We start from the raw sequence: 9,960 nt of genomic DNA, 5'->3' as shown, positions 1-9,960 counted from the left end.
CGGCCTACCTCCTGGGCCCCCTATGGGTCCACTCTGGCGACTCTCGGGTGTTCTGGATACTTCCGGGGATTCTAAGATGCTGGGCGTTGATTTTGTCCGATTCCGAGAATATTTCCTTACTAGGATTTCTGAAACCAAAAACAGCAGAAAACAGCAACTGGCCCTTCGGCATCTCGTCAATAGGTTAGTTCCGGAAAACACATAATAATGACATAAAGTATGCATAAAACATGTAGATATCATCAATAATGTGGCATGGAACATAAGAAATTATCGATACGTCGGAGACGTATCAGCATCCCCAAGCTTAGTTTCTGCTCGCCCCGAGCAGGTAAACGATAACAAAGATAATTTCTGGAGTGACATGCCATCATAACCTTGATCATACTATTGTAAACATATGTAATGAATGCAGCTATCAAAACAATGGTAAATGACATGAGTAAACAAATGAATCATAAAGCAAAGACTTTTCATGAATAGTACTTTCAAGACAAGCATCAATAAGTCTTGCATAAGAGTTAACTCATAAAGCAATAAATTCATAGTAAAGGTATTGAAGCAACATAAAGGAAGATTAAGTTTCAGCGGTTTCTTTCAACTTGTAACATGTATATCTCATGGATAGTTGTCAATGTAAAGTAATATAACAAGTGCAATATGCAAGTATGTAGGAATCAATGCACAGTTCACACAAGTGTTTGCTTCTTGAGGTGGAGACAAATAGGTGAACTGACTCAACATAAAAGTAAAAGAATGGTCCTTCAAAGAGGAAAGCGTCGATTGCTATATTTGTGCTAGAGCTTTGGTTTTGAAAACAAGAAACAATTTTGTCAACGGTAGTAATAAAGCATATGTGTTATGTAAATTATATCTTACAAGTTGCAAGCCTCATGCATAGTATACTAATAGTGCCCGCACCTTGTCCTAATTAGCTCGGATTACCTGGATTATCATCGCAATGCACATGTTTTAACCAAGTGTCACAAAGGGGTACCTCTATGCCGCCTGTACAAAGGTCTAAGGAGAAAGCTCGCATTGGATTTCTCGCTATTGATTATTCTCAACTTAGACATCCATACCGGGACAACATAGACAACAGATAATGGACTCCTCTTTAATTCTTAAGAATTCAACAACAATTAATGTTCTCATATGAGATTGAGGATATATGTCCAAAACTGAAACTTCTACCATGATTCATGGCTTTAGTTAGCGGCCCAATGTTCTTCTCTAACAATATGCATGCTCTAACCATTTTAGTGGTAAATCTCCCTTACTTCAGACAAGACGAACATGCATAGAAACTCACATGATATTCAACAAAGAGTAGTTGATGGCGTCCCCAGGAACATGGTTATCGCACAGCAAGCAACTTAATAAGAGATAAAGTGCATAAGTACATATTCAATACCACAATAGTTTTTAGGCTATTTGTCCCATGAGCTATATATTATAAAGGTAGAGGATAGAAATTTAAAGGTAGCACTCAAGCAATTTACTTTGGAATGGCGGAGAAATACCATGTAGTAGGTAGGTATGGTGGACACAAATGGCATAGTTATTGGCTCAAGGATTTGGATGCATGAGAAGTATTCCCTCTCGATACAAGGCTTAGGCTAGCAAGGTTATTTGAAACAAACACAAGGATGAACCGGTGCAGCAAAACTCACATAAAAGACATATTGTAAACATTATAAGACTCTACACCGTCTTCCTTGTTGTTCAAACTCAATACTAGAAATTATCTAGACCTTAGAGAGACCAATTATGCAAACCAAATTTTAGCAAGCTCTATGTATTTCTTCATTAATAGGTGCAAAGTATATGATGCAAGAGCTTAAACATGAGCACAACAATTGCCAAGTATCACATTATCCAAGACATTATAGCAATTACTACATGTAGCATTTCCCGATTCCAACCATATAACAAATTAACGAAGCAGTTTCAACCTTCGCCATGAAAATTAAAAGCTAAGAACACATGTGTTCATACGAACCAGCGGAGCGTGTCTCTCTCCCACACAAAGAATTCTAGGATCCATTTTATTCAAACAAAACAAAAACAAAAACATACAGACGCTCCAAGCAAAGTACATAAGATGTGACGGAATAAAAATATAGTTTCAAGAGAAGGAACCTGATAATTTGTCGATGAAGAAGGGGATGCCTTGGGCATCCCCAAGCTTAGATGCTTGAGTCTTCTTGAAATATGCAGGGATGAACCACCGGGGCATCCCCAAGCTTAGACTTTTCACTCTTCTTGATCACATTGTATCATCCTCCTCTCTTGACCCTTGAAAACTTCCTCCACACCAAACTCGAAACAAACTCATTAGAGGGTTAGTGCATAATCAAAATTCACATGTTCAGAGGTGACACAATCATTATTAACACTTCTGGACATTGCTCAAAGCTACTGGAAGTTAATGGAACAAAGAAATCCATCCAACATAGCAAAAGAAGCAATGCGAAATAAAAGGCAGAATCTGTCAAAACAGAACAGTCCGTAAAGACGAATTTTATTGAGGCACCAGACTTGCTCAAATGAAAATGCTCAAATTGAATGAAAGTTGCGCACATATCTGAGGATCACTCACGTAAATTGGCATAATTTTCTGAGTTACCTACAGAGAATTTTTCCCAGATTCGTGACAGCAAAGAAATCTGTTTCTGCGCAGTAATCCAAATCTAGTATGAACCTTACTATCAACGACTTTACTTGGCACAACAAAACACAAAACTAAGATAAGGAGAGGTTGCTACAGTAGTAAACAACTTCCAAGACACAAAATATAAAACAAAAGTACTGTAGCAAAATAAACACATGGGTTATCTCCCAAGAAGTTCTTTCTTTATAGCCATTAAGATGGGCTCAGCAGTTTTAATGATGCACTCGCAAGAAATAGTAGTTGAAGCAAAAGAGAGCATCAAGAGGAAAATTCAAAACAAATTTAAGCCTAACATGCTTCCTATGAAAAGGAATCTTGTAAATAAACAAGTTATGTAGGCGTAATGCAACAGGCATAGGAAAACTAGACAAGCTCAACTTCAAAATTTTAAGCATATAGAGAGGTGTTTTAGTAACATGAAAATTTCTACCACTATATTTTCCTCTCTCATAATAATGTCCAGTAGCATCATGAGCAAACTCAACAATATAACTATCACATAAAGCATTCTTATCATGAGTCTCATGCATAAAATTATTACTCTCCACATAAGCATAATCAATTTTATTAGTTGTAGTGGGAGCAAATTCAACAAAGTAGGTATCATTATTATTCTCATCATCAAATATAGGAGGCATATTGTAATCATAATCAAATTTATCCTCCATAACAGGTGGTACCAAAATACTACTATCATTATAATCATCATAAATAGGAGGCAAAGTATCATCAAAGAAAATTTTCTCCTCAATGCTTGGGGGACTAAAAAGACCATGCTCATCAAAACCAGCTTCCCCAAGCTTAGAATTTTCCATAGCATTAGCAACAATAGTGTTCAGAGCATTCATATTAATAACATTCCCATTAGCATGCATATATAGTTCCATGGGTTTTTTAATTCTCTCTTCAAACACATCATGTCCTAATTCAAGATAAAGTTCATAAAGATCTCTCATATTTTTGTTGTTTTCCATTATGCCTAACTAGTGTAAACAAGAAACAAAAAGATGCAATTGCAGGATCTAAAGGAAATAGCTTCGAGCACAAACACAATGGCGCCAGAAAAGTACTGTTACCTGGAACCGGAGTATGAGTGCCTTTTACCTTTCCTCCCTGGCAACGGCGCCAGAAAAGTGCTTGGCGCGTAGTTGACGAGGAGGAAATGGTGTAGCTTTCCTTCGTTCCCCGGCAACGGCGCCAGAAAAGTGCTTGATGTCTACTCACACTTCTTTTCCTGTAGACAGTGTTGGGCCTCCAAGAGCAGAGGTTTGTAGAACAGCAGCAAGTTTCCCTTAAGTGGATCACCCAAGGTTTATCGAACTCAGGGAGGAAGAGGTCAAAGATATCCCTCTCATGCAACCCTGCAACCACAAAGCAAGAAGTCTCTTGTGTCCCCAACACACCTAATAGGTGCACTAGTTCGGCGAAGAGATAGTGAAATACAGGTGGTATGAACAAGTATGAGCAGTAGTAACGGCGCCAGAAAAGTGCTTTGCTGCCCAGGACTGGCGTGTGGTTGATGGTAGTAATATTGCGGACAGTACAGATGCAGTAGAACAGTAAACAAGCAGCGATAGCAGTATTTAGGAACAAGGCCTAGGGATCATACTTTCACTAGTGGACACTCTCAACATTGATCACATAACAGAATAAATAAATAGATGCTAGACTCTACACTCTCTTGTTGGATGATGAACACCACTAACTGTGTAGGATTACACGAACCCTCAATGCCGGAGTTAACAAGCTCCACTATATTCGATGTTCATATTTAAATTACCTTAGAGTGCATGACAGATCAACATAACCAAACCAAGTACTAACATAGCATGCACACTGTCACCTTCACGCTACGAAAGGAGGCATAGATCACATCAATACCATCATAGCAATAGTTAACTTCATAATCTACAAGAGATCACAATCATAGCCTACGCCAAGTACTAACACGATGCACACACTGTCACCATTACACCGTGCAGGAGGAATAAACTACTTTAATAACATCACTAGAGTAGCACACAGAATAGTAGTGATACAAAACACATTGCAATCATAAAGAGATATAAATAAGCACTTCACTATGCCATTCATAACAGTGAATAAGTATTCTGTGAAATATAGCCTAAGAGACCCACACGGTGCACACACTGTCACCTTTACACACGTGGGACAAGGAGTCTCCGGAGATCACATAAGTAAAATCCACTTGACTAGCATAATGACATCTAGATTACAAGCATCATCATATGAATCTCAATCATGTAAGGCAGCTCATGAGATTATTGTATTGAAGTACATGGGAGAGAGAATAACCACATAGCTACCGGTACAGCCCCGAGCCTCGATGGAGAACTACTCCCTCCTCATGGGAGACAGCAGCGTTGATGAAGATGGCGGTGGAGATGGCAGCGGTGTCGATGGAGAAGCCTTCCGGGGGCACTTCCCCGTCCCGACGGTGTGCCGGAACAGAGACTCCTGTCCCCCAGATCTTGGCTTCGCGATGGCGGCGGCTCTGGAAGGTTTCTCGTACCGTGGCTTTTTCGTATCGAGGTTTTAGGTCAGGGACCTTTATATAGGCGAAGAGGCGGAGTCGGAGGGGCGACGAGGCGGTGACACCATAAGGCGGTGCGGCCAGGGCCTGGGCCGCGCCGGCCTACCTCCTGGGCCCCCTGTGGGTCCACTCTGGCGACTCTCGGGTGTTCTGGATACTTCCGGGGATTCTAAGATGCTGGGCGTTGATTTCGTCCGATTCCGAGAATATTTCCTTACTAGGATTTCTGAAACCAAAAACAGCAGAAAACAGCAACTGGCCCTTCGGCATCTCGTCAATAGGTTAGTTCCGGAAAACGCATAATAATGACATAAAGTATGCATAAAACATGTAGATATCATCAATAATGTGGCATGGAACATAAGAAATTATCGATACGTCGGAGACGTATCAATGATCCATATGCACATGGTAGGAGCGTCGTCGTGGTCGGCTCAGTGACATTGGGGGCGCACATTCCAACGAACACGACGCGGGCACCAAGGCGCTGGTTTGGATGGAAACCACAAGCACGACCACTTCAGACTCCACGATGGCAGGGACCAGAGTCGGGAGCTGGGCTAGCCCCGCTGACATATGGTGACAATGTCGGTAGTGTAGGAATTTGCCATCATGGGCTCGGTGACACCTACGGTGGTGTCCACTGATACGTCTCCAACGTATCGATAATTTCTTATGTTCCATGCTTGTTTTATGACAATACACACATGTTTTATACATACTTTATGTCATATTTATGCATTTTCCGACACTAACCTATTAACAAGATGCCGAAGAGCCAGTTGCTGTTTTCTGCTGTTTTTGGTTTCAGAAATCCTAGTAAGGAAATATTCTCGGAATTGGACGAAATCAATGCCCAGGGTCTTATTTTTCCACGAAGCTTCCAGAAGACCGGAGGAGATACGAAGTGGGGCCACGAGGTGGCGACACACCAGGGCCGCGCGGCCAAGGCTGGGGCCGCGCCGCCCTAGAGTGTGGGCCCCTCGTGACGCCTCCTGACCTACCCTTCCGCCTACATAAGCCTTCGTCGATAATAACTCCAGTACTGAGAGCCACGATACGGAAAACCTTCCAGAGACGCCACCGCCGCCAATCCCATCTCGGGGGATTCAGGAGATCGCCTCCGGCACCCTGCCGGAGAGGCGAATCATCTCCCGGAGGACTCTTCACCGCCATGGTCGCCTCCGGATTGATGTGTGAGTAGTTCACCCCTGGACTATGGGTCCATAGCAGTAGCTAGATGGTTGTCTTCTCCTCATTGTGCTATCATTGTCGGATCTTGTGAGCTGCCTAACATGATCAAGATCATCTATTTGTAATGCTACATGTTGCGTTTGTTGGGATCCGATGAATATGGAATACTATGTTATGTTGATTATCAATCTATCATCTATGTGTTGTTTATGATCTTGCATGCTCTCCGATGCTAGTAGAGGCTCTGGCCAAGTCGTTACTTGTAACTCCAAGAGGGAGTATTTATGCTCGATAGTGGGTTCATGCCTCCATTAAATCTGGGACAGTGATAGAAAATTCTAAGGTTGTGGATGTGCTGTTGCCACTAGGGATAAAACATCAATGCTATGTCTAAGGATGTATGTGTTGATTACATTACGCACCATACTTAATGCAATTATCTGTTGTTTGCAACTTAATACTGGAAGGGGTTCGGATGATAACCTGAAGGTGGACTTTTTAGGCATAGATGCATGCTGGATAGCGGTCTATGTACTTTGTCGTAATGCCCAATTGAATCTCACACTACTCATCATAATATGTATGTGCATTGTCATGCCATCTTTATTTGTCAATTGCCCAACTGTAATTTGTTCACCCAACATGCTATTTCTTATCGGAGAGACACCACTAGTGAACTGTGGACCCCGGTCCATTCTTTACATCGAATACAATCTACTGCAATACTCGTTCTACTGTTTTCTGCAAACATCATCATCCACACTATACATCTAATCCTTTGTTACAGCAAGCCGGTGAGATTGACAACCTCACTGTCACGTTGGGGCAAAGTAATTTGGTTGTGTTGTGCAGGTTCCACGTTGGCACCGGAATCCCTGGTGTTGCGCCGCACTACACTCCGCCGCCATCAACCTTCAATGTGCTTCTTGGCTCCTACTGGTTCGATAAACCTTGGTTTCTTATTGAGGGAAACTTGCCGCTGTACGCATCACACCTTCCTCTTGGGGTCCCCAACGGACGCGTGCTGTACGCGTATCAAGCACATTTTTCTGGCGCCGTTGCCGGGGACGTGAAGGAAATTACTCCACAGAGATCTCTAACTCCCACGTCAACTGCACGCCAGCAAACATTTTTCTGGCGCCGTTGCCGGGGAGATCAAGACATGCTGCAAGGGGAGTCTCCACTTCCAATCTCTTTACTTTGTTTTTGTCTTGCTTTATTTTATTTACTTCTTTGTTTGCTGCATTATATCAAAATACAAAAAAATTAGTTACTTGCATTACTTTATTTACTATCTTGTTTGCGTTCTCCATATTAAAAACACACAAAATATAGTTACTTGCATTTACTTTATCTAGTTTGCTTTATTTACTATTGCTAAAATGGGTACTCCTGAAAATACTAAGTTGTGTGACTTCACAAACACAAATAATAATGATTTCTTACACACACCTATTGCTCCACCTGCTACCACAGCAGAATTCTTTGAAATTAAACCTGCTTTACTGAATCTTGTTATGAGAGAGCAATTTTCTGGTGTTAGTTCTGATGATGCTGCTGCCCATCTTAATAATTTTGTTGAACTTTGTGAAATGCAAAAGTATAAGGATGTAGATGGTGACATTATAAAATTAAAATTGTTTCCTTTCTCATTAAGAGGAAGAGCTAAAGATTGGTTGCTATCTTTGCCTAAGAATAGTATTGATACATGGACTAAATGTAAGGATGCTTTCATTGGTAGATATTATCCTCCTGCTAAAATTATATCTTTGAGAAGTAGTATAATGAATTTTAAACAATTGGATATTGAGCATGTTGCCCAAGCATGGAAAAGAATGAAATCTTTGGTTAAAAATTGCCCAACCCATGGACTGACTACTTGGATAATCATCCAAACCTTTTATGCAGGATTGAATTTTTCTTCGAGGAACTTATTGGATTCAGCTGCTGGAGGTACTTTTATGTCCATCACTCTAGGCGCCGCAACAAAGCTTCTTGATAATATGATGATTAATTACTCTGAATGGCACACGGAAAGAGCTCCACAAGGTAAGAAGGTAAATTCTGTTGAAGAAACCTCCTCCTTGAGTGATAAGATTGATGCTATTATGTCTATGCTTGTGAATGGTAGGACAAATGTTGATCCTAATAATGTTCCGTTAGCTTCATTGGTCGCCCAAGAAGAACATGTTGATGTGAACTTCATTAAAAATAATAATTTCAACAATAATGCTTATCGGAACAATTCTAGTAATAACTATAGGCCATATCCTTATAATAATGGTAATGGTTATGGTAATACTTATGGGAATTCTTACAACAATAATAGGAATACACCCCCTGGACTTGAAGCCATGCTTAAAGAATTTATTAGTACACAAACTGCCTTTAACAAATCTGTTGAAGAAAAGCTTGGCAAAATTGATATTCTTGCTTCTAAAGTTGATAGTCTTGCTGCTGATGTTGATCTTTTGAAATCGAAAGTTATGCCTAATGAAAATAAAGATATTAAGTCATTTGCTACAGCAAACGCCATCCAAGTTAGAATTAATGAGAATATAAGATTGATGGCCGAATTGCGTGCTAGGTGGGAAAAAGAAGAAGATGCTAAAGATAATGTAGCTAAAGTTTGGACTATTACCACCACTAGTAATGCTAATGCTTAACATGTTGCTACACCTCCTAATATCAATGGTAAAATAATTGGTGTTGTCAATGTTTCTACTCCTAATGCAAAGTGTGCAAAACTGCCTGAAACTGCTGAAACTGCTTGTGATAAAACTGCTGAAATTTTTTCTAATGTTGGGAACATTGATCCCATTGATTTAGATAATAATGGTTTAGATTTTGATGATTGTCACATCTCTGAAGTTATAAAGTTCTTACAAAAACTTGCTAAGAGTCCTAATGCTAGTGCTATAAATTTGGCCTTTACGAAACATATCACAAATGCTCTCATTAAAGCTAGAGAAGAGAAATTAAATCGTGAAACTTCTATTCCTAGGAAGTTAGAGGATGGTTGGGAGCCCATCATTAAGATGAAGGTCAATGATTTTTATTTTAATGCTTTATGTGATCTTGGTGCAAGTATTTCCGTTATGCCTAAGAAAATCTATAACATGCTTGACTTGCCACCATTGAAAAATTGTTATTTGGATGTTAATCTTGCTGATAATTCTGCAAAGAAACCTTTGGGGAGGATTGATAATGTTCGCATTACGGTTAACAATAACCTTGTCCCCGTTGATTTTGTTGTCTTGGATATTGAATGCAACGCATCTTGTCCCATTATATTGGGAAGGCCTTTTCTTCGAACTGTTGGTGTTATTATTGATATGAAGGAAGGTAATATTAAATATCAATTTCCTCTCAAGAAAGGTATGGAACACTTCCCTAGAAAGAGAATGAAGTTACCTTTTGATTCTATTATTAGAACAAATTATGATGTTGATGTTTCGTCTCTTGATAACACTTGATACACACTTTCTGCGCCTAGCTGAAAGGTGTTAAAGAAAAGCGCTTATGGGAGACAACCCAT

The sequence above is a fragment of the Lolium perenne genome, chromosome 6 (assembly GCF_019359855.2).
Source record: "Lolium perenne isolate Kyuss_39 chromosome 6, Kyuss_2.0, whole genome shotgun sequence".
Taxonomy (NCBI): Eukaryota; Viridiplantae; Streptophyta; class Magnoliopsida; order Poales; family Poaceae; genus Lolium; species Lolium perenne.
This window is presented reverse-complemented; position numbering follows the sequence as displayed.